Source organism: Neolamprologus multifasciatus, chromosome 16 (genome assembly GCF_963576455.1).
Source record: "Neolamprologus multifasciatus chromosome 16, fNeoMul1.2, whole genome shotgun sequence".
NCBI lineage: Eukaryota > Metazoa > Chordata > Actinopteri > Cichliformes > Cichlidae > Neolamprologus > Neolamprologus multifasciatus.
Window position 1 is genome coordinate 5,114,193 of NC_140454.1, and position 26,449 is coordinate 5,140,641.

At 40.2% G+C, this 26,449-nt stretch overlaps 1 protein-coding gene and 1 long non-coding RNA gene across 6 annotated transcripts in view; both read left to right on the forward strand.

Annotated features, from left to right (window-relative positions):
• Nucleotides 1–25,355, forward strand: part of LOC146500078 (uncharacterized) — a 32,435-nt gene extending 7,080 nt beyond the window's left edge. Inside the window, exon 2 of the long non-coding RNA XR_014869875.1 lies at nt 18–25,355. This is a non-coding gene — a long non-coding RNA (uncharacterized LOC146500078). The remainder of the gene's footprint in view (nt 1–17) is intronic.
• Nucleotides 1–26,449, forward strand: part of LOC146500077 (mitogen-activated protein kinase kinase kinase kinase 4-like) — a 112,669-nt gene that overhangs the window by 7,767 nt on the left and 78,453 nt on the right. The gene's annotated exons all lie outside the window — the stretch shown is intronic.

Here is a 26,449-nt window from a genome sequence, read left to right on the forward strand (position 1 = left end):
GAGACGTTGCAAATAAGTCAAATAATTGACTGACAAAATAATTTTTTATCATCTAACAACTCAACATGATTAATCCAAGTGGAAACTTCCACTGATGTGTGTTTTCGTCCTTAATTTCTCTTGTTTTATAACTTGTAAAGCTATTTATAGCCGGGCCCCGGCTCTGTAAAGTGGAGGAACTACAAAGCTGTCAGAAGGAATAGGCTCATGCAAAGCCGACTCACCGGCCTTCCGGCTATTCAAACTGGAATGTTAGTCTTGTCTGCTGCGACCTTTCTCAGCACAGGAAGTGAAGCAGCAAAAGCCTGCCACCTCTCTATGGGGAACTTTCTTTACAGTCAGAGCTGCGCTTATCTGCTGTGACCTTTCCAGACAGAAGAAGTGGAAGCTCTGCCACTGATAGCAGTAACAGGAACCCAACTGTGTCACCGTGTTTCATGGAGAAGTTGCACAAAAGCGCTGATGGAACTGCTCCCGAGCCTTTCAGCGTAAAGGTTTTCGCAAAAGTGCTTCAACACACCAACTTGTAGGTGACTTTCTCTGTTAGAAGCACTTTTCTTTTTTTATTCGACTCAAAGGTGACCCTGCTACTGTTGTTAATGAATCTGTTAGCAGTAGCCAACCGTGCCTGCTAGCTAAAGTTAAGCTAAAAATAAGCCACAAGCCTCAGACAGTATCTGGGTCATGTTCTTTGATGCTCGCACTGGTGCGGACTGATGCAGTGACTGTACTGCTGCTGCTTCTGCTGGTGAATCTCCGAGGATCCTTTCATCCATCGGCAGAAAGATTTCGTTTTTTCTTTTGTATTTCAAGAGATTTTGACATGGATGACATTTGCTTCCATTTGTTGCGTTCATTTTTACACCATTGTCACCAGAACACTTTTAACAGGCACTTTTAACTCTGCTGGAGATTGAATCTCTAGTCGCAGTTTACCTCACTGCTTTTATTGATCTTTATTTTTTTGCGTGTTCTCTTGAGCACAGCATTGATTGCAGTTTAACTGATCATTAAAACCAACAATATAAAAGATGAGATCGCTGCCTGTGCTAAAAAAAGATTCTTCACAGAATATAAACACAAAGCAATAAATTAAAGTAAAATGCAACCAAAATATAAAAATAAAAGGCTTATTCGTTCAAATAATTGATCATTAAGGGAAATGTGCTTGTTACAAATTGAATTTATACCAATCAAGTAAATCAAATTTGACCAGATTCTATTAAAAAAATTGTATCTATTTTACTTACATAGGAAACTTAGATGTAATCAAATTACATGAAGTCAGCTTATTTTTGAGCGTACAGTATTCAGACAGAAAGTGGTTTATTCAAGAGTCAAGATTCTTTAGTGTCATTGTAAAAGAAATATATAATGTAATTAGGGCTGCCACAAACGATTATTTTGATAGTCGACTAGTCACCGATTATTTTTGCGATTAGTCGACTAATCAGATCATCATCCATTGTACGTAAAACATACAGCTTATTGCACCAGCAGCATCTGCTCTTATATAACTATCATTAGCTTACAGCTTTAAGTGTTTAAGGTATTTGCTAACTAAAAATAAAGACAAGATGATAGTTTATTAAATTTTAATGAAATTTGCAGATTGTTTCGGTGAAGTTTAATAAACTCCTTGCTATCTAAAATATAACAGGACACCGGAGTACATTCTCGAGCATCTCACACTTCTGATAATCAGCTGTCTGCTTGAGGTTTATTCAGCTGTGTAATAACTATAACTTATTATAACTCCTACTATAACTCAGCCAAACCGATTTACTCAGGAACAAATAAAATACTAAAAAAAAGCCAAACAATAACATTTTTAAGTTATCTAAGTGACTTATATATCATGTTTAACCTGAGTAGCGAAAGACGGCGGTGGGTTTGAAAACGATTTGCCGGGAGTCCGGTGTTCTCACGGCTCTACTGAGCCTTGCCCCCGGCTAGCTATCGAGCTAGTGGGTAACAGACGTCTCCACAGCTACATTCTCGCCTGAAAATATGTTAAACGTTTATTTTGTGACCCAGAAAGAATAATAAGAGTAATATTAAAACTAACTAGCTGCCGCCATTGTTGGAAACTGAGCTGGGCCACGCTATGAATTCTGGGACACAGCTTCTTCTTCGGAGTTTAACGGCAGCTGGCATCCTGGTACATGCAGTGCTGCCATCTTCTGTTTCAGTCCATTATTACACTCTTAAATCCTACTACTTATTCCTGCGTCTTTTGGGATCTTACAAAGCTTTAAACGACGCGTCGACTATTAAATCAGTCGTCGACGATTTTAATAGTCGATGCAATCGTGACTAGTCGACTAATCGTGGCAGCCCTAAATGTAATTAAGTTGCTTTCAAGAATTGTACTTAATGAATCTGAAAATAAAATTAAGTTATAAATAGAAATAAGAAAATACTAATATTATATGATCATTATCATAATTGTCAGTTATTATTTAATGTATTTAATGTTATTATATTAATATATATTAAATAGTTTGAAATGTTTTTTTCCTTTCGTCATTTTCTTACATTTATCAGTTGAGAGAACTTCATTGTAAAATATCTGACTAATTTCAGTTCTTTATCATATTAGTTCTTAAAAAAATTTCAAACACATAAATCATTTCACCCCACAGGATTGGTAACTGCCTTCCTCTTACTTGCTGATATCAGTCAACCAGGGGACCATTGTGGCCGATGTGTTGGTTGAACCCAAAACTGGAAAACCTTGGCTTGATTACCTCATAATCCTTCAGCATGAGATGGCACGAAGAGAGAATTAGGACTGATCAGGATAAAGAGAAAAAAAGTGGCTGTTAGTTACAGTTTTTGAGATGTAATTGTGTATCAGTCCCTTTGTGCTTTTAAGTACATATTTTATCTTTCTGTTAAAATGTTTTTCACAAAGCAAAGGTTTCTTTTTTCAGGAATTCACCTGAAATTGCTGAAGTGGTGTTATCAGTTAGTCTGGAAAAAAACGGATTGTTTGTGCATGTGGATGCTTTTGAAATTGAGACAAATACCCATCAAAGATGCAATCTTTTGGCCCACGTGGGTCCACAGTGAGCTGTCCACAGTGGGCCCCTCTACTGGTTTGAAATTTAGAGCACATCTGGGCCCCGCACCGCCCATTGTGTGGGCCGCCCACATTAAGCAGAGCCCCACAATGGAGCCGTGTTCACACTCTTGGTGCGGGACTGTGGTGGGGTAAGCTTTGTGTCTGTGTTTTGGCTTTTCGTCCACATGGAAACAGCGTTTTGGATCACTGGGAAAAAAAAAACAACCTTCCAACTCTTTTCTGTGCTTACAGAGATTTCATTTTGCAACATCAAAGGTGTGCAGCTCCAGTAAACATCAGACTCTACCACTTTATTGTTTGTAGGCTTTTGACTGGCCAATATTTCTGCCTGGTTAGGGTCATATTGCCTCCTGTTTCTTGCCCTTGACAGTGCTTGAGATGGTTTCTTGCCTTTTCATGTGGACAGAGATATTTTTTAAAAACTTTCATAATTAGGGCATGAGGGGTGTCTACTGGTAAATCCATCATTCCTGAAGTGAGTAACCAAATACACTCAGACTGACATTAATAGACCCATGAGTGGCCTGCCAATGTAAAATATTGTTTTGATTCCTATTTTAATGCCTCTGAGGAGGATTTTTGATATATTAGATGTATTAAACTATATTTAAACTCCCCATTTGTTCCTCTGGCTCATCTAAATGTCTGAGATGTCACATGTAAATCCAGACAGTAGCATCAGCTGTGTTTGTCTCACTTATGCATGTCTATAAAAACCCATCTTAGTTAACAAATAGCCCTCTTTTATTTTTTTTGGTTTTGTGTCTGCTGGCTCCTGGAAAGGTTGTTATATAATACACTCAGCTACAGTGTGTATGCGGTGTTAGGTGGATGGATGCAAGCGTGCAGAGAGTGCAAACAGATGGCTTGTCCAGAGCATTAGCTCTGCCTGTGTGCCGTGTCAAACTGTAGATGCTACATTTCCAAAAATGAGTAACAAAAGAAATGAGCCTTAAGTGCACCGTGGCAGCATTTGGTATGGACCAAAATGTCTGTAGCACTAAAGATTGAAAACAGCCATGTACTGAAATCTGACATGCAGCTACTGGCCAGGCTTAAAGTTCTCTGTAATCACATTTTTATTTTGTAATTTGTTTTGTATAGATATGATAACGTCTCAGAGTGCATCATTGTCTAATTGAAAGTCGGGGTTTGGCAAATCCCCAATTATTATCTTCACTGACATTCAGCATGGATCCCAGAGAGGACAGACAGTCTCCACGCATGCTATTAACATGTTGCATCGGGTTCCAGTTAGCACATAAAAAATAAATAAATCAAAGCATAATTTGAATATTTAAATATAAAAAGATTCCATGTGGGTATGTAAACTCTGAGCCTCAATCTTTATTTAAATATCTCCACCTGTTTGACACGAGGTTTCATCTTTACTTCCTCTTTTTCTTCCTCTTCCTCTTTTTCTTCCTCCTCTGCTCTCCCTTAGTGTAATATCTTTTATTTGCTGATATATATTGCTGCAGTGTCTACAGGGGGTTTGAACTTCTTTACCCCTTCATTAGTTTGTATTATTTTCAGTCAAACTCGAATTGTTGTTGCAGCCTTAAAATGATAAACATCCACTTAATCTCTTGTATGTGCTTCTCTTGGCCTGTACTGTGTTGTTTCTCTTCTCAGCGTTCGTCAGTGAGCCTCAGTTGTCCTTACTCTAAGTTAGGGCTGGGCGATATGGCCTAAAATTCATATTGCGATATAATTTGAAGCATGTGTGGTAACGATATATATTGCGATATATTCTTTTCTTCTGTATAACGTATTTTCCATACTATAAGGCACACTTAAAATCCTTTAATTTTCTCAAAAATCGAGAGTGTGCCTTATGTATGAATTCTGGTTGTGCTTACTGACCTCGAACCGATGTTGGCGTGCAGAAATCTGTTAAAAAAATGTTTTAGTACAACTTTGGTAAGCCGCACTGCTTGATGGATTGTCAGAGCATTACCGCTGCTGTAGCGAGGAGCTTCGCGGCGTAATCTGGGTCCAAAACTCCGTCTGGTTCAGGTCCCAAAGTCAAACAAACACTGAGAGTTAAAAACGGTCTAAAGTCTTTAATCTTTAATAAAATCATCAAGTTGCTGCTTTATCGGGTGTAACAATTAAGTTTAACATCCAGGCATCCATGAAAACAGAAGTTATTAAATTTAACGGAGTTAGAAGTTAACAGGAAGTTAGCTCGCTAGTTTCCGCCTAAACATGACATAGCATGTTCTGACTGAGAGATTTTTGAAACTAATTAAAACGTATAGCTCTGCTACCACTTCCAACATAAATGAAGACAGAAAACTAAACAGCAGTGGCGTTTGCAGGGTTACTGAAGTTGGACTACCTGGTATATAATGTTGTGCTACCTGATTGCTAGCGACACAGCTATGTTAGCATAACATTAGCACAGTGAAGCTGGAGGATGAACGACAACTTTTCTTCCACTCGATAAAAGTTGACGTGAGTGATTCTGGTGGTCAGGGACAAATGCAATCGCATAGCAGGATGCTATACACGGGCCAAACTTCAGTCAGGAGAACAACTGATATTATTCATCCACAATACGAGGTTAGTTATTAATATACTGCAACAACATGGGAATAGAACAGCTGTGAGAGAATTCAACATTAATGAATCAATGTTACGGAAGTGGAGGAAGCGCAGTTTTTGGCTTTCCCCATATTTCAAAAGTGCTTCATCTCTTTACTATGACTGTCGGCCGCCATAATTTGCAGATGATAATGGTTTTAGCCGCTGCGATGCTTTCGACCAAAACAGGCGCAGCTTGATGACATCATCAACATGCGCTATCGCGATAGAGCGATATAGTCAAAATCTCTATTGTTGGCCAAATTTATATCGTTTCTATTGTATATCGTTTATATCGCCCACCCCTACTCTAAGTATCTACGTATGAGAGCGATAAGAAGGCCAAATGTAATTTAAAAGCTGAGGTGGTTCAGTTGTTTGTCAGTGTGAGGAGGCTGTTGTAAGACTTGGAGTGAAGGTGTTTTGCAGTTTATTAGATTGATTAGGTCTCGTTGTGAACAGATATCCCTCTGTGTTTGTTCCTCTGTTCTCAGTTACAGTCACGCTGACAAACACACACGATAGAACAAGAGTCCATTTTTCTAGGATCCAGCCCATAAACTATGTCACATGCCAGGACTGGCAAGTGATGAGATGTCATTAGTAGCCTTGCTTACTTCAGCTTCACCTTGCTTAATGTTTCCTGTGTGTTACATCAGTCATATTTCCCTAACTGCCAGCAATCTTCGTCCTCTAAAACTCAACAACCACAGGGCTAAAGCTAAAATCCAGATGGAAAATCTGCAGGAAAAAAAATCACTTTTAGGAAAATTTATTCCTCGACAAAAGATAACAGCAGATCCATTTAGTTTTATAGAGCAGGCATCAAATGGCATTCTTTGCTTTTCTTCTTTTTTGTGGAAGTTTTTAAGTAAATGACATTATGTTCAAATCCTCTGTCGTTGGGGATTTATAAAAATAGCCACTCTCTAAAATATTCAGTCTCATGGGTAAATGCCAATGTGGTAATAACACTGTTAGAGTTGCCCTGATTCTGGTTTTTCTGTTTGGATACTGATAACTTGGCTTTGGGGGGAAATTACCATCATATATTTATCTTAATTATCTCACTTACATGGATTTCAGCTTAACCTCCGAGGACCTGGCGTCCACATATGTGGACATCATATTTTGGGTTGTCTAGAGCAGCGGTCCCCAACCCACGGGCCTCGGACCGGTACCGGTCCGTGAGTCGTTTGGTACCGGACCGCGAGAGTTGAGGCTCAGGTGTGAAATGTATAGTTTTCAGGGTTTTTATCGGTTTTCAGCGTTATTTTGTTATCGTTTTTATTGTTTACTCTGTTTTCCTGGGTCTTTTCACGTGTGTTATGAATAAATCCGGTACCGGTACGAGTTTTATTTTGTTGTATTTATCCGCGACACATTAAAGGCCGGTCCGTGAAAATATTGTCGGGCATAAACCGGTCCGTGGTGCAAAAAAGGTTGGAGACCGCTGGTCTAGACCACAATAATAAATTTTGCTCTACTTAGAAGGACATTATACTGCCACTGTTCTATCGAAATTTAAAACAAATGTCCTCATAGGTGGATGCCCTCGTAAATCGAAATCAGGTAAAAAGATAATTGTTTGTTTTTACATTCATCAGGTCCCAATCAGCCCGAATAGCAAGGAGAAATTAAAAATGCACGCCATGAAAGAGTTCGGTTCTTAGGAGGTTAATGTGCGAGTCTTGTTTTACCATCAAGCCTTAAACTGAACATAATAAGAGTTGGAGTGAAAAAGCGAGCGAGAGAAAGAGTTGGTGTAGAGCCTTTAAGAGTTTGTGCTTAAGTGAAAAAATATTAAACACAAGAAGAAAAGCTGCTATGTTAAAATCCTGCCAAACTGATGTTCGCTTCTTTCATGCAGTATTCGCTCTTTTATGAGTGCTTGTTTACCGCTGCCGACCGATGACATCGCAAACACAGAAAAACATACAAGAGAACCGACTTGGCACCAATATCTGATCAAGCTTTTTGAGCCAGGATCAGACTGATATCTGAACCAAATACAGGAGTGTTGCAGCTTAGTCACCATTGACTCAATTTACAATTTGCATCAATTCACCATTACAGACTTTCTATTTCCCAGAAGTATTTTGATGCTGCTGCAGTTATTCACACCGTTAATATCACAATAGGTGTCGTTTATGTGTGTGAAAAATCAACAGGAGCATTTTTTTCATCACAGTCTTTTAGTTTTCTCCCACCTTCAGATTGGAGCTCAGCTAAACTGTCGTGAGTACGAACACGTACACGCAGTCATATTTCCAAGGTCGGAGGATCTGTCACGCGAGTGTAGCGTACTTAGATGGGTTTCATGCCTCTCTTCCCCCTTTCGCTCTCTCTCCCTCTTCCTAGGACTCCACCTTTATTGATTTCCACATAGCACTAGCTTGCATCTTGTACAAAGGCCCCTTCATTATGTTATCTGTGACCTGTTTCTGCCTGATAACTCTGACTAAAAGCCTCTGTTTACAGCCAAAATAGCCACCACCTTGGTAGTGGAGCAGTTGTGGGATCTTTTAGGGTTGTTTTGCATTATTTTGAAGCTGGTGCATTGCCTCTCAGGTCATACAACCATCCTTACTGATTATTATGAGGTGCTGCTTTATAATGCCAACAAATGAAAGGCTGTTTAAAAGTCGGAGGAGTTGGATATTCACTCAGGTTTTCCGCATCTTTGTTGACTATGGACCTGTAATGCTTTTAGATCAGATCTGAGTTTTTGGAATTTGGAATTTTGGTAGATTTTTTTTACTTTATGTTATGCATTTGCAAAATAATGTTAATAAACATTTAATATACTACTATACTACCGTACTATAGCTACCGTAAACATAAAGACAGTCAAGACAACAGCGTTGCTGTAATTTCAGCTATATTAGTGCATAATATCTGCTAAGAAGGAGAGTTGGATGCTCTAAAAGCCTTAATGTTTTCTCTTTTATACAGTATGCATCTCTGTCAGGGAATCAAACCACAAAAATCAGACCTGTGTATGTGCACAGCGCTTGCACAGGAAAGAAAGGTGTGGCTATGGCAAGAGAGCAAGGTCTCAACTTTACTGTGTAATGCTGTTGAAAACTTCACTGAACTACTGAACTAGATTCCCTGTTAAATTCACACTTTAACCAGTGGCCCAAAAATTAGCAGAGGACATTAATGAACTTGGGAGCTTGCTCTGACGGTAAATGACGAGCTTCAGTCTACAGACGTTCCTGAAATCTTGTTTGGAGAGGAAGTAATTCAATTTAAAGGCTTGAGATGCGTCCTCGGCTGGGTTTTGACTGGATAAGAAGGGAACTAACTGCACCTCCAGATAAAGCAGAACCCAGTGACCCTCCTGTTGGCTTATCATAGCCCCCCCATATGAAACATACGCGCCAGCTAACTCTCAGTGTCTGGTGGAAGCTCTTGATGACAGTTGTTGGACTGTCTGAGCTTCTGTGGTTTAAACGGGTGCACACTGTGAACTCTGTGTGAATGTGTGTGTAATGTTGAGGTGGGGGTTGAGTGTATGAGTGGCCATCTGGAGGAGGGGGGGGTGTCAAAGCTTCTCTTGGGTTGGCGGGAGGGGTGTTTGTCCTGGGTTACAAGCTTAAGAGAAGTCTTGGAGGGCGAACTGATGAAGAAGAACTTTAAAAGCGATATCACCAGCTTTAAACCTGGAAACAAACATGGCAACTGTTCTGCAAGTTATGCAACATTCAGTCAACCAAGATCAGCAACTAATTAGACTGGAGGTGCAAAAACGTCGGCGCATTTGCAAAGCCATGCATGTATTTTCTTTTATTTTACCATTTTATTCAGTAGTTTTTGGCTGCCTTGCTTGCTTTAAGTGTATAGGTCAGGCTCTTAGCCACACACACACACACACACACACACACACACACACACACACACACACACTTGTTATAATAAACCCTGTTTTTGTTTAATCGAGTTCTGTAGCTCCTTTCAGCCCTGCGCACAGCGAGGCAGCTGGCTGGCCGACTGACAGCAACATTAGCTTTTGTTTTCATCTGCTTCAAAACACTGTGAGCCGGTCTGATCTGTCACCTGACCACAAACTTTGCCTCATGATTGGACCACAGCGCTGAGCCTCAGCCAGCTGACCAGAAGCCAGGCATCTGATTGGGCTAGAGCCTCTCAAAGCACTTCCTCCTGTAGCCGGGCAGACTGCGAGTTCCCATGAGGACTGAAGTGTTTCAAAACACATATACAGACTGCAGTGAAGAGAGACAGTTACTGATGCAACTATGTAGAGGGAACCTCTGACAGCCATAGAAGAAAACATAGATGCCTTACTGTTAAGTAAAAATATCAGTATATCAGGAGCAACAAGGCTGAGCTTTAGTTATGAGCTCAGCCTGAGTGAAAATCTGAAAATGATGTAACCACAGGATACGATTTTTTTTTCTTCATCTCATCGTGCCAGAACCTGGGAAAACAAAAACCTAATTAATGCAGGCGATGTTGTCGTGACTCGAAGTCTGTTTGTGTTACTAGGCAGATACAAATAGATGCATTTCTTGCTCACGCACGGAGGGAGAAACTGCTGGAACAGAGTTTGAACAGCAGATCGATCTCAGTGTCACATTTGTGCATCCACTCCAAGCATAGGACAGCTCAGCTCATTAGTTTTAGTGTCAGTGGAAATACAGATAGGAAACGAGAGTGAGGGTGGTAGCACATACTCCTCTAATTCTCAAATTGATGACTGATAATCATATTTCTCAAAGTGCTTTGCTTCTAGGAAAAAAAATATGTATACGATAAATCACTTTCTGCCCTTAGATTTCATCCTTGGTTCCCCTATAAATACAATTATGTAATCCAACTTTATCGGAGAAAGGAGAAGCAACCCTGCATGCATTTTACACTCATCCCTGTCACCGGCTTTTTCCTGTATTTGTCTTTCTCTTTGTTATCTTGTCATTGGAAACAAACATGTCACTCACAGTTGGCTCTGATGTGTCACACACCATTCTCATCTGCAAGCACTGCGCAGACACACACATTCTCGTTTTGATGTCTTAGTGAGGCCATCTAATTGACATAATGCTTTCCATAGCCGCTTACCCTAACCCTGAGTCTAAACCTAACCATAACCTAATTGTAACCCGGACACTAAAACCACCTTTGTCCTTATAAGTGACTGTTGGTCCCCACAAGTATAGTAACGTTCCAGCTTTCGGTCCCGACAAAGATGTCTAAACAGGTACACACACAGATACATTTACAAGATGTGTTAAGAAGCTTTTTTCTGGTTGTTGTGGAAATGTTGGATGATTAATTTTTTCAAGGTTCAAGGTTCTTCCTTTGTCACATGCATAGTTATACAAGTATAACACAGTGAAAGTGAAATGTTGTGCCCTCGCTGTGTTGAGCTGGCACACAGGTTACTGTAGGATCAGCTCTATACACTGTTTTCCTTGCACCTTTTATGACCCTTACTACACACACACCTTCATCGTACTATCCTCAGTCAACTAGGTTGCCTTGGAGACGGGTTTGGAAAGTGTTCGGCAGACTGGTGCTTCATGTAAAATGAGGAGGGGGGTATCTGGGAAAAATCAATTGCTGTGTGTGATGCTGAAAAGATGTGATTTCTGTGCTGATTTTATATATAAACTAACCAAAATAAAGTGTTAATGAGGAACATTTCTAATGCTTTTTAATGTTCATATTACTACCTTACAGTATTGTTACCTTTTAAGCCATAGATGACGGCAATCCATCTTAACCAAAAGCTCAGGCCTTCAGACTAGCTGTTAGCATAGCTCCACCCACTTTCTGTTTCTCAGACCTTCTGGTTCCAGCGGGCAGCCAATCACAACAAAGCTGGCTTAAATTAAAGGTGGCCTTAAATCAAGGATATCAAACTTATTTTAGATCAGAGGCAACATACAGCCCAGTTTGACCTTAAGTGGGCTGAACCAGTGAAACTCTCTTTTCTATCAGTACGAAGTTTAAATGCACATTTAATGCCTGAGATATCTCTGTAGAAGAAAAATAAATAAAATTTCAGTAGTGTGTCTGAGTTTTTCTACATGATAAAAAAAAAATGCAGCTTTAGTAAACAAAAGAAAAACTTTTTGGGCTTAAACTGGAAAAAATAAATTGCTCATTGCCCAGAATGTCCTGTAATTATAAAACATATGTCTTTTTTTTTATTTTATATGTTTATTATTTTTTACTGTGACTCAAAAATAGTAGATGATGAAAGAAACATGCACTGTTCTAATTTAATTATTGATATATTTCTTATTTACTTTGGTGTAGTTTGGATGCTCATGAGAGAGGTCTTGCAAAAGCTGCAAAACCTCAAATACAGTTAAAAGTCCAAAGTTTATGCTCACCTTAACATTTTCCAAAATGTCAAGTGTGCCACATTGCTGATGCGAGATTACTGGAAAGTAATATTTTAAGTAATATATAGTAATATATTTTATGCACTTTGCATGGAGCAATTTTGCCCCCTGGGCCTTATGTTTGACACCGGTGACTTAAATGGAGAAAAGCTATTGTCAGATAAATCTAGCTACTCGGGAATTTAATATTTTTTGTTACCATTTATTATGCAGTTTTTGTTAAATATGTTGCATTTAACTAGTCTTTCAGTATGTGAAAAGCAAAACCCCAGAGCTTTAAAGCAGCATGGTTTAACAATAGCAGCAGCAGTTTGTAGACATCTGAAAAAACTGTAGAAGCTTTCTTTGAATCATTTAGCTTCTTAATGTATAAGTTAATGATCCTTTTTTTAATTACATTATTACTGTTGTCATTTAGTTCCCACAGTCTTACACAGTCTGGGATCCATTACAAGCTTGTTGGTTTAGAGTACACTGATTTTAGCTAGTTATACCTAGTAATTATCAAATGAGTGTTTGTTTCAGTGATGTACGTATTAATACATTTCTCACTGGTTGCATTGTTTTCTGACATGCTCTTCTGTTATAGAATACTTCCTCAAATCAAAGTGGGTCAATGGGAACTTTCAGGCACATCACCTGTGTAGGCGCAGGTGTGGTTGCAATTTAAAAGTACTTTCATTGTTCAGTGACCTGTAAGAAAGAGTTGGCTTCAGCTACTTAGAAACTCATGATCCATAACTAAGACTTTTCGTTCTCATCAAACCTCACTGACACACCACAGGCTTCCAGAACAAGCCTGGGCATGTCAGACTGCTACACCTGCGTGCAGTGTCCCTGCTGCATACTTACCCTTAATTACACCACACATCTATAGTCAGTATAGTTTCTTCTTTTCCTAACACACACAAAAGCATATGTTGTTTACTTTACAAAAAGTAAAATAATAATATACTTTGTGTGGTTTTTATCTGAATATTTTGTGTTTATGCCCATTATTGTTTTGGAATTTCTGGCATTCCCATCAAGGTGTTATTTTGTCCATTTTAAATGATAAGAAAGCTGATATTTTACCTGCATTTATGTGTGTATATTTTGGTTTATTCTGTTCGGTGCCCTTTGGAGAAAATTTCACCCCCTGATCTGTGTTGGTGGATTGTAGGGGTAGGGGAAAAAATCAATACTGTGTAGTATCGTGATATTTTGTTTGCTAATAATGTATCGATACAGGGACAGCAGAAATCGATATTTTGTTACAAACAATTTTTTTGTGGAATGGAACATGCTCTGACTTCAGAGTTGATCCTTTTTCTGAGCAAGAATCCTGACATTCCTTCACTGTCCAAATGTGTTTAACTTTTTTTATGGCAGCAATAAACATGACAGTTTACTTATTTTAATTTAAGACATGTTTTATTTTAATTAAGTTTAAAACTTTTTTATTTAATGTAAAATTATATTTGGTTTTAATTTACTTTCAAATTCTTCAGTTGCTGAAGGGGCTGCATAGTTTTCATAAACTGCATAGTTCAGAATAGCTATAATTGTACCAGATGGTTGATTCAGTTAAGTTGGACTAGACTGTAATACAAACCGTTCAGTTTGTCAACAATAAAACTGAAATGAGAGAAAGACTGAGTGTGAGACTTTGATATTAGAGAAAATGAATATTGATAAAGTTTACCTTTATGTACAGAATCTGAATATCGCAAAATATTTTAAAAAATTGCAATAATATCGTATCGTGCGTTAAGTATTGTGATAATATCGTATCGTGGGATGTATGGTGATTCCCACCTCTAGTGGATTGCCTATTTTCTGCAAAATATCAGATCTGAGAGTTTCTCTGAGATGATGTCTGAAATTTTTCACACAGGTGTTTTAGCACTTTTTACTAACTGGCATGACTGCAGCATTACTGGCTGACCTGCACATAAAAATAATTACATAAAAAAGTGCTAAGACATTGAAGAGTGTGTGATCATTTAGAAAAACAAAGACTTGCAATTATTCACCCCAGTTTCTACCCACTGTCAACAATCCACTGAAACAGATTTGATTAATGTGAAATAAATTTTTGTTAAATGTCATCAGCTTTGACATTTTGAACACTGCTCTCTGTCATGTACTTTCCTCTCTTTGGAGTGGTATTGGTGGAAGGTGCTGATGGGTGTTAAAGGCTTCGCTCTGTGTACTCTGCCCCACATAACTTGGCCTACTTCTGACCGGCTGCTGCTGCACAGCAGTTCAAGGGTCCTTCATGCTTAACAGGCGTCATAAAAAGCCATGTAAACACTCAGAGGAACACTCACTGATTACCTGTGTGTGTGTTTTGTTATGAAAGGTAGCACCTTTTATAGCACACAGCAAACAGTCTATAGGTTTTTGATACTTATCTACTTTATTTTGTTAGGTGACAAAAAGGCCAGATTGATATAATAGTTCATTCTTTTTCTTATCTAAGTCAAATGTATTAGACTGAGGCGGCTCGTGTTTTTCGGCTCTCTAAATAAGCTTGACTTGAAAGTAAAGGAATGATTGTGCATGCGTGTGTGTCTCTGTGCGTTTGAAATATGTGTGTGTGTGTATGAAAATTTACAAGCAACGAAAACATCTGCGTACATCTGGCACTTTTTCAACAATAGAAGACAAAATAAATAGAAGATCTGCCTAGCTATAAAACGCTGTTGTCACGTGGACACACACACATGCACACACACTCGCAGTAAATCTCTCAGTTAAGCCAAAGGGCTTATTGTTTATCTTTTATCATCTTGGCATTGCTCTGCAGTGAAATCACTCTGTAATCACCCTCACTCCTCTCTTTCTCCCACTGTCTCTTGTCTTGTCTAACTGCCACCATCCCCTTCTCCTCCTCTTCCTCTGCCACCATGTGATTAAAACAAATGCTTCATGTCCACCCCTCCGCCCTGATCCTATGGCAACTTGTGGGCCTGGTTTGCTGGTTATTTTTGGCTACTCGTGATGAGATCTGCAGGCCTCAGAGAAGAATTACTTTATGTGGAGGTGCTAACAGCAAAGTGATGCTGAGCCGCTGTAGAACTTTACATTTTAGTGGTATGACCTATATTACGTTTTATTTGTTTTTATGGCAGTACAGGTTTGGTTGTTGTGGCTCACCTTCTGATCTGATCAAAGTGTGACCTTTAGTCTGATCCAGGAGTAATTAGTATGTTTGTTTTTTGGTTTAATGAGCACGTGTAAATGCCTCCACGCTTGTCTACGTATGTTCTATCTATCCATCCTTTTGCTGAAGTTGAACCACTCCCAGACCTACTGGGAGGTAAGCTCTCCAATGCGTCCTGAGCCACCTTCTGGATCTCATCCCAGCTGGCTGTGCCTGGTAGACCTCCATCATCTCAACTTGCTCTTCTTATTGCAGCAGAGTAGCAGCTCTAGTCTGAGGTCCTTCTGGACAGCTAAATTCCACATGTTGTCAAGGAAGAATAAGAAAGGATTGTGTGACGTAAAATGATTAACTACCCCTATCAGGGCTAAGGGTAGATATTTGAAGCAAAAAGACTTGGAACTACTTGACTAATGTTTTCAAAGATTTCCATTTCTGAAAGCCTGTCATGTAGAGTCTGACTAATATATGACTTGTAATACCAATATTGATGCCGATATCTGGTGATTTAAAAATCTGATATATTGTGCAATATTTATTTATTTATTTATTTTTTTGCCTGTCCCATTTGGTTCTTTAGCCGTCAGAATTGTTGTCTGAAGACCAACAAGGATACCCAATGGATTTATTTTGCCAAATGGATCATCACGGCCTTGCTGTATTGGTCCATTTGATCGACCTTTGTTGTTATTATTTATTTTATTTTATTTTCAGTTGTTACAGACGGGACAGACATGACTGAGGGATAGGAAAGGGAGAGAGAAAGATGAAGGAAAAGAAAAACAGTGAGAAAGGGCACTTAAAAAGAGAAAGAAGAGAAAAAAATCTTCTGGATCACCACAAACAGAGCAACATACTAAACACAACACCATCACGTTAATCTAGCTAAGTGCAAACAGCAGTAAATACTAAATATTGAATGTTGTTGTGCAGCAAGCAGGACCGACAGCGCACAATGTGCTTGGAAATAGCAGCCAATAAAGGTGTAGTTTATGTCTATGAACAGTGGACACCCGTGTGCACACCTGTGTGGATCAGCGCGCTTGTATTCAAATGGTTTCCCCCATGTAATGGTCTGCTAGAGGATGTAGAGAGCCATAGCCCCGCCCCCAGGGCATGAAGCAGGCATGGAGGAGATCCAGGCTCCAGACATCCAGAGGCCCCAGAGTGCGAGAGCCCAAGGAGGACCACCGGAGGGGCATCCATGCCACCCTCCTGGGAAGAGCTGAGGAGAGCCCCAGATGAGGGGTCACCCAGTAGCCACGGAGCAGAAGCTAGAGGGGGCTGCAGTGGCGTGCCCGCCGGCTCTGCCGGCAGCCAGCTGTGCCAGAGTGAACCGAGCCGCAGGCACAGAGGCCGGAGGGCCCCCTTTGCCCCAGAAGAGGCCTGACCGAGCAACAGGCACCAGGCCCCGCCAAGTAGTCACCGGGAGTGAGCTGGTACATACCTGAGCGCCCAGCCCCGGACACCAAGAACCACCAACGCATCGACCCCTGAGGGCATCAGTTACCGGCAGGGAGTGTGGTGAGGGGAGATCGCTGGGAGCAATATTTTTCTTCATTTCAGACATATGAAACAAACAAATTTCCCAAACATTTGATATTTGTAGTTATTTGTGCTCTGCCCGACTCTGCTCGGATCATCTCGTTGTTGTGTTTGTGGCGTTCCAGAAACATTTTTTTTACAACAGGGAAGTTGCAGAGGGCACTCTGGTGGACGATTATGCAATGTCAACACTGATGGTAGAATGGTGTTCTCCTGTCTCTTCTTTACTGTTTTAACATAAATTTGTTAGCCGGTATAAATACCAATACTAATGGTATGGTAAATAGCTACTGATGATATCAGTCTGCTGAGCAATGGGTCGAGTGCTACTCTCAAATTTTCACATATGATTCAGTATTTATCCAACACCCAGCATGAAAATACTCAATTCACCCTTTTAACATCAACTGGGAAGTTTGGAGTCCTTTGACTTGAAGTTGTATTCAGTTTGATTTGTTCAAAAACCAAAATTCAGGAAAAGACAGTGAAGTTTGAGTGGAGATGTGATAAGATGCCAGGAGGCACAACGGATCGTTAATGGCTTCTTTCAAACGGACAACCCAGAAATAAACCCTACACGAATTCTGCAGTAATTATGAAACATGAAAAACTGGGATTGTTGCTGCCAGTTACTTCCTGTTGTTTCAGGTGTGTGGGAGCTCACGTTGTGTTATTTTCGAAGTCTTCCAAATGCAATACTTTTCTTTTAATTAGCATTTCCTTGGTGTAAATGTTGTTACCAAATTCCTTTTGAAAAAAGCAAGAATACTGTGGCACACTTAATGTCTTTGAAGTGTTCATTTTGTATTTGGCCTTCAAGTTTGCAGGGTTTCAGAACAATTTTTAGATTTGCTTTCCCCTGTTTACACCCACGATGACTCAGCCTGTCCTGGGATCACAGTCTAGATGAAAGGCCCTTCGGCAGGGAGCGCGTCTGTTGTTGGACACGACGGTTGTCTTGCTGCCAGCCAGGACGTCCTACTGTCAACATCATTCTTTCAAGGCAGGAGAATACGAAGCAAGTGGGTGACATCTGTCCTGATGTTAAAACTGAGCCAGAGGCAGATGTGGAACAGATGATGCAAACCTGTGTCAAGCCCACCTGAGTACAAAGACGAAAACTTGATGAGAATTTATTGTCACTCTGTCAGTTTAAGACTCAGGTTCTTGCAGTCTGTCCCGTCCTCCTCTCCTCAGGTGTAATCCCAGCTCCCCCCTTACTTGCTAAATAAATCATACTAGGCTTTCCTGTGTTGGACTGGGCGAGGGTTCATGTTGTCAGATGAGAGGAGCCAGGCTATGGGGATTATCAACCAGAGCAGAACGGAGGGGCTTAACAGTTTTTGCTCTGCTATGGTTGTGTTCACACTGCAGGCCCTAAATCTTATTTGATTCTTCTTTACAAGAGTGGCACAGGAGTCTTTTTCAGCGGGGTGGTGTTGCTTTTTTGAGCTGTGAGCTTCATGTTGTTAACTATGTGGTATTTTTGTAGTTTGGAGTATTAAATTGTATCTGAATTCTGGTGCAGACATTTCAAAGCATGAGTAATATGGAAACCTACCACCTATCAGTGGCAGCGGCCAGCGTTTTAGCTTGCCCAGAACTTCCTGTTTAGGTACCAGTTATTGTTCACAGAAGCATATTTTACAATCACACAATAGCCAGTTTTTTCTTTTTAAAGATGTTGCATTTTGACAAATGTCTTTCCTTTTTAATACTTAGCATGGGCTGCTTAAACATGTTCAGTAGTGTAAACAGCCTGAAAAAGGGAGGGAAAATTCTACTGGCAGCCATGTGAAACTCACGATTTGTCTCTTTCTAACAGCACATGCTTGGATTGCCAGCATTACAGCCCAGTAATGGATTTTAATCAATTTATAAATGGATGATTCTTTTTGATGGACTTTGTATGTGGTGAAAAATATTCCCAAGGGACAATCCAGACAATAAAATGTAACTAAATCAAAATGTTGATGTTTCATTAGTTTAAAATTTAAGTGAATTAATCAGCATAATTATTTAATAGATCAGTGATTAATGAGCATATTTAATTAGTTCTGAGCAGCGTTGTTGAATCCCTCTTTGCTTTATGCATCATTTAACCTTGACGCAGACGTTTTTTTTCCCCTTTCATGTCGCCGTGCTTTGGGTTTGTCCTAGTTTTGACTGTGTGCTTTAGAAGACCGAATGCTCACTGCTCTGTTGGCAAGCCTCTACCCCTCACTGTTGCTGTCTGTCTGCAGTCACCTGTATTATGAAGTGCAAAGGCCACAGAAGCCACATCTCTGACTAATGTGTCTGGGGGGAAAAAGACTTTTGTGACTTCCTGTGGTTGCTGATTGCTTACAGGTCTTTTCAAACTTGCCGGCACCTCATGTTGTCATCAGATATGAGTTATATCTGCAGGAAGAAGATCTCTGTGCTCATATTTGTTTCTGCCTTCATCCCTCTTTATCTTGCTGCACTGCACTGCCCTTTTATTCTCTCCCTCCCTCCCTCCCTCCCTCCCTCCCTCCCTCCCTCCCTCGCTGTAGGTTAAATCTCTTTCTATTTATAGTGAGCAGCAGCAGCAGCAGTGGAGCTGGATTGTGGGTCAGTATGTTGAGAGGGAGGAGGAGCTGTTTGTGCTGCGTGGTGCATTACAACTTGCTTTATGTCTTGAAAAGAAGAAAAAAGGGGCCCTGTCATGTTATGAATTAGAGGAGAAAGTCTGTGGAATTTGACTTTTGACTTTGGACCATTACTTTCCTTAATTGTTTCTGCTCGTGCTTTTGCTGTATAATGCACTGTTGTCCATGCACAATTGCCAACTGTATTTGTCAAATAGCTGGTTGCCAGTGTGTTGATGTTGACAGAAGGAAGGGGTTGGGTCGAGCTCAATGCAGGTCAGCAGGCAACTCACTGTTATTAAAGGTTCCACCCACTGACATTGGTCTGCAGAACACAAAGTCAGCACAGTACGGCTTTAAAAACATAACGCAAATTATTAAATATCTGGCATGCGTATGGACGTACTGCACCTCTACGTAACACCATAAGTTTTATTAGTTATATTTCGATGGAGGGTATTTTCTTTGCTGTGTCCCACGGCTTAAAATGTTGTCATTTCCAAGTTTCTACAGGCTGTTTTCACACCACGTGATGTTTTGGACATGTGGGTTTATGATGCTAGCCAAGCCAAATGAGCCTCCCTCCCCTCAGCAGCACAGCTCACCAAGAAGTGAACCAGCTTTTGTTTGGTTACTGTTGACTTTAGGATTTGACTGAATTACTCCTAATTTCTCATAAGCCCACAGCTCTGTGCATGACAGCTCTATATTGCTGTGAAGGAACATTTTTACCCTTTTATTGCTCTCAATAGTCAGTTATGTGGTAATAATTCCTTCTTTTCAATGCATAGAGATTTCAAACAACAGAACCCTGGAAAAGCAGTAATAATGTTTGTGATATAACTGAGAATGGAGCCAGAAAAGTGGCCAATAAGGTTGACACGCTGTATAGGGGAGGGTGTAAAGCTATCTGACTTACAGAAAGTGATGCAGAATGGAGCTTTTAGATCTGCAGGAAAATTAAAAGGATCTGGTGTCGGTATTATGTTCTTAATTTAAATCCATCGTTGTTGACAAGTTGGTATGTGGGGGCACTTTGAAGAGAGAAATTACACACCATTATTACTTTGACCTTTGGCGTCTGTATGTTGACCTTCACTAATGGTTGCCACACAGACCACACTGGAGACTTCTTTGTGTTTCTAAGGAGCTCGGAAAGAAAAGCAACTTCTTTGCGTTTCTTGAAGACGTTTGACCTCTCGTCCGAAAAGCTTCTGGGATGGAAGAAGTCCACTCGCTTTTCTTTCCAAGCTCCTTAGATTTGTATGATCTGGATGACTGAGAACCTACATAAACCTTCTTTGTGTTGATTTGTTCCTACTTTAATCTTTCAAAGCTAGATATTTAGACTGCTTCCAGCCAAACAAAAGTTTTGTTTTTTATTTTTGATTAATCCGAAGCTTTGATTGGTTCTGCTAGCCAAAAATTGTGAAAAGGTCAAATTTGAACCAAAGTTTTTTGGGCTGTGTGGTATCTAGATTGTAGACTTATCAAAATTGTACAAATATCACTGTGGTATCATTAGACACCATTTAGGATGAAGAGCTTGGTCATTTGGAAGGAGGAAGAGAGCCAATTATTAAGCATCTGAACTAGGATGTCTTCTGAATGCCTCCTAGGAGAGGTGTTTCAGGCATGTCCAGTCCAAAGAAGACCCCATGGCCGACTCAAGTTATGTCTCATTGCTGGCTTGAGAAAGCTTTGCTGTCTTCCTGAAAGAGCAGGAAGTGTGAGGCTGCCTCAGCTACCCATTTACTCTCTTGGACCTGGACAGTGTTGTGTTTTTTGTTTCTTTGTTTGTTTGTTTGTTTGTTTTTTTTGATAAAATGTTGAGTAAGATCTAAACTAAATTAATCTAACGTTGTAGCTAATGTTGTTTTTTTAATCTGTGAATCTCCTGAGTGTCAGCTGCAGACCAGGGATTTATGGTAGTGATTGAGATTTTGATGTCATCAGTGGACATTTCAAGTTGAACTTCTCACTTTGAGGTAAACTACTTCCATAAGCCCTTGGAGGATTTTATGGCTCTGTCACGTGCATAAGTGCAGCAGAACTGAAAAACATGGACCACAGAAGAGACGGATCTCCGATGACAAATATCCAGTGTCGGCCTACCCTCAGTCTAAAATTTCTCCTCTGTCTCCTGCGGCCGCCACCTCATTTTTCTTTTTTTTCAGCTGTGTGTTTTCACAGGCGGTTAAAACATCTCTGTCTTAATTAAGTGCGCCTCACCCTTCCTTGCACTGGAAAAAAAAGAGCCGCTCTCTTTTATTACAGCCCACTGTGAATGAAACCGCCTTCAGACTTCACTCCTCGCTATTGTAAAGCCCTGTATTTAGTAGCGAGGGAGCCAGAGCCCCCCTAGCTTGCCCCCTCCAAGAAAAACCCCTTCATTACTCTTGCAGGCCCTTTGAAGGGGTGATAAAAAATGCCAGGGTAGAAAGTTCCAGTGGTTTGGATATCGCCCTGCCCTTGTGTCTGAAAATGGAGGGTGTAGTTGGCATCAGTGGCTGCAACCTTGAAGTCGTTGCAGGAAACACCAAATCTACAGGTTGCACAAAATGCTACTCATGGCACAATTATACAACAAACCACAAATAGCTTCCTGTCTGGAGGCAGGCGATGTCAAAGCTGAGCATGACTAGGAACTGGGCTGAAGGGACGTTTCAGAGGGGAACACGGTCCAGACTTGTGCTTTAAATGACAGAGCAGGAAAAGAAGAAGATTCACGGAGAGACACGATCGCTCTCTTTGGTCCTGTTTTAAAAAAACTTGGCACACTTTCTTCTTTGAAGATACCCTCCCGTCTTTCTTTCTTTGTTTCTTCCTTCCTTTCCTTCCGCTTGTACGTTCAGAGGATTTTGTTTATATGCCAGCTCTTCCAGCACACTAAACACTGCAGTACCCTATGCACCATCTATCAAAGGGCCGACTCTCCAGGAGAGCCAAGGTTTGGTTTGGACGCGGGCCTAGCTGCTTTGCCCAGTCAGATGCATCGATATATTACACGCTGCAGGGACACAGCCCTCCCTTCCTGTCGTTTCCTGTGTCTTGTTGTGTATCATTAGTATCAGGGGTTTTTCCTGGCTCAGAATGGGGCCTTTAGGGATGACGCTGCAATAAGTATGATTATGCTAGCTATAGTAAAGGCGGTGATTTTGTTATCATTTTTGTAAGAAATCTGCTTTTCTTGTTATTTCTGTTTGGTAGCAACTTCCTAGGGGGTCTTGAAAATTCCTCTTTGCAGGAAAAAATGAGGTCACCGTTCTAAAATGTTTAGGACAGACATTTTAATGGTGTGAATCATAGGTGCTTAAAAGTCCACAGCCTGACCTTTGAAGCAGCGTAGACCTGAGCAGTGTTTGTCTGGTGAGACTGACGTGGTTTTAGGGCAACATACACACAACAGAGAGTGTTAAGCGCATCCAAGAACATGTTTATTTGGACAACAAGTAAGCTATTGTCACAATAAGGTGGTTGTCTCGTATTGTGAATGAGCAGCGGGGTGGGACTATGTGGCCACTTGCAATTACACTCAGTCCTGCTAACAACCTGCACTGTATCCATGATGTAATGTGGCTACAGGGAGAAGCTTGGAACATAAACTTGACACAGTTGATACACAAAGCATCGGTGAGTAGTATAATCAACATTATTGGCCCAGAAAGGATCATCAGACTCAGGGACTGATATTAACTGGTGTGCTACCAGTAAAGAAAACTATGTTTAGATGCAAATGTCCTTCAGATGCACCTTTTTTTTTGTGATTGTGATCCCACGATCACAGCCATGCTTCTGATTTTCTTGGTGTGTGGATGTTTTTTTTCCTTCTTCTTCTTCGAGCCATTGATGTTTCTGCATAGGTGAGACCATGTTGCTGACCTTTGATCTTTAAATCACATTGTTGCCTTCTCATTGTCACAGTTTGCTCTGTTTCCATGGTGACGCCATGTGCTACAGCTGATGGAAAGGCTGCTGCATCATGGGAAGGAGCACATTAGTTCCCTCACACACACACACACACACACACACACACACACACACACAGGTACTAAAGCAAATGCCCTACAGCTTTTTCCATACTGGTAAAAGCTAAAACATACACAGCAGTAACACTGCTGTTGAATTCTCATCAATACAAAATACCCACATTACCTCTTCCCAGTTACGTTACATTTCAGTGCACCTCCAGGCTAGACTAAGCTTTTACTATAGTCTTCATGCCAATGTTATATTTTACCAAGAAAAATTTTTATGTGGATTTTTGATTTATTTATTTTTTGTCAGAGTCAGTGGTAGGGCTGTTCGATATAACGATATATATCAGATGACGATATAAAAACGTCTATCGTTTCATTTGACGCTATCGTTTGTTTCGTGGTGTCGCAAAAGAAACTCTACGGCAATATTTTTTCATGGTTTTGATGGTCACTGTAGTGGCTATATTAATTAAAGTTCTCTCTTTCTCTTATATTTAATATAACCACACTACGGACGGACAAGCGCCTGTTTTTATGCGTTGTCGTTAGCAACAACGACGGTAAAACCATCGCGTGTCCGTTTGTTTATTTTCCACATAAACCTTTCACAATAAAGCTCAAGATCCTGTTGAGACTTTTCAAAATAAACTGAATCACGTGAAAAAGTTTGCAGATTATTTACGGATGAGAAGCAAAAAACAGCCGTCAGGTGCTAAATAATAAACCTTAGACTCAAACGTTAGAACAGGCTTTCCCCCGCAGCACGCCGTGTAATAAATACTCACGAAGGAAACGGAGGCCGTTACAAGTTATGTCTAAAAATGTATCCTTTCATACTTCGGTTAAACCAGCGGTCTCCAACCTTTTTTGCACCACGGACTGGTTTATGCCCGACAATATTTTCACGGACCGGCCTTTAAGGTGTCGCGGATAAATACAACAAAATAAAACTAGTACCGGTACTGAAAACAAGAAGATTTATTCATAACACACGTGAAAAGACCCAGGAAAACTGAGTAAACGATAAAAACGATAACAAAATAACGCTGAAAACCGATTTAAAAACCCTGAAAACTATACATTTCACACCTGAGCCTCAACTCTCACGGACCGGTACCGGTCCGAGGCTCGGGGGTTGGGGACCGCTGGGTTAAAACACTCGACTCCAGTTTACACGACGCTCAGCTGGAAACACTTCAGCAACCCGAGAGTCACAGAATTTACAGAAAATGTTACATTTTTGTGAATTAATATCGTTATCGGGACGATAGATGTTTTATATCGGGATATAAGATTTTGGTCATATCGCACAGCCCTAGTCAGTGGACTTTCTCATGGCATGCTCCCACATTGCTCTGCATGCACAAGAAAATGTGGAAATATTCACACACAAAAGCAGTCCAATCTCACACATTTACTTTGTGTTTCACTCATGAACTATTTGAATTGTAATCATTGTTAAAAATAACTCATGTAAATACTGCAGTGTACATGTTTGCAGGTCTTTGTGCCTCAGTTGCTAGACTGAATCTAAATAGAGCGCCGTAGCAGTGCCCAAATTGCATCAGTGGCGGTGGAAAGTAGGCCACCGGCCTCTTTCGCACAGCACAAACAGGGACACACAGCTGATCACCACAGCACACGCGTGCCATCAAAACGAGCCTTGTCTGACATGGCTGATCGGATGCACATGCTGCACTTCCAATCGCGCTCTGTTTCCCCCTCAGATGGAGCTGTGCAGCTGAGTGAGCAGGCCGGCTCTGTGTCATGTATGTCAGCCCTTTTGATATTCAGTAGAGGCGTTTCGCAATTGGCTGATTTGTTGCAGAGATGATTTTTACATGGACAAATCATTAAAAAAAACAAAAACATACAGATTTCAGTTGATTATTATTCCATTATTTTTATCTTGACGATGCAATTTTCTCTTGTTTTTATTTTCAAACAGCATTAGTGGTACCTGAAGTATGTATAACCACAATAAGATTAAAGCTACAAAAAATTACGAAATGCAAAATATCTACATACTTTTAGTACGTTACAATCTAATGCTACGCATCTTGGTTAATGTACTTCATAAGTAATAGGGGTGGGGGGAAAATTGATACTGTGTAGTATCGTGATATTTTGTTTGCTAATAATGTATCGATACAGGGACAACAGAAATCGATATTTTGTTACAAAAAAAGGTTTTTGTGCTCTGACTTCAGAGCATGTTGATCCTTTTTCTGAGCAAGAATCCTGACATTCCTTCACTGTCCAAATGTGTTTAACTTTTTTTATGGCAGCAATAAACATGACAGTTTACTTATTTTAATTTAAGACATGTTTTATTTTAAAGTTTGAAACTTTTTTATTTAATGTAAAATTATATTTTGTTTTAATTTACTTTCAAATTCTTCAGTTGCTGAAGGGGCTGCATAGTTTTCACAAATTTCATAGTTCAGAATAGCTATAATTGTACCAGATGGTTGATTCAGTTAAGTTGGACTAGACTGTAATACAAACCGTTCAGTTTGTCAACAATAAAACTGAAATGAGAGAAAGACTGAGTGTGAGACTTTGATATTAGATAAAATGAATATTGATAAAGTTTACCTTTATGTACAGAATCTGAATATCGCAAAATATTTTAAAAAATTGCAATAATATCGTATCGTGGGATGTATGGTGATTCCCACCTCTAATAAGTAAACACAGCAATCTTATTAGTGCCAAATATAAATATAACAGAATAACTTTACTCACCGAGAAATGACTGAAGAATCTGCTGATACACAAAGGAAGCGTCAGATAATTGCAAATATAAATGCTTTTAAAAGGTGGTTAACATGTCCAGTTCTGGGCTTCAGATTAGTTGAGCCAACAGCTAGCTGCTCTTATTGTATTGTAATTATTTTTGCAATCAGGTTTTAAAGTTCTCTTCTCTGTACCTGGACGATCGTGGCTCAAGAGTTGGGAGTTCGCCTTGTAACTGGAAGGTTGCCGGTTCGAGCCCCGGCTTGGACAGTCTCGGTCGTTGTGTCCTTGGGCGAGACACTTCACCCGTTGCCTACTGGTGGTGGTCAGAGGGCCCGGTGGCGCCAGTGTCCGGCAGCCTCGCCTCTGTCAGT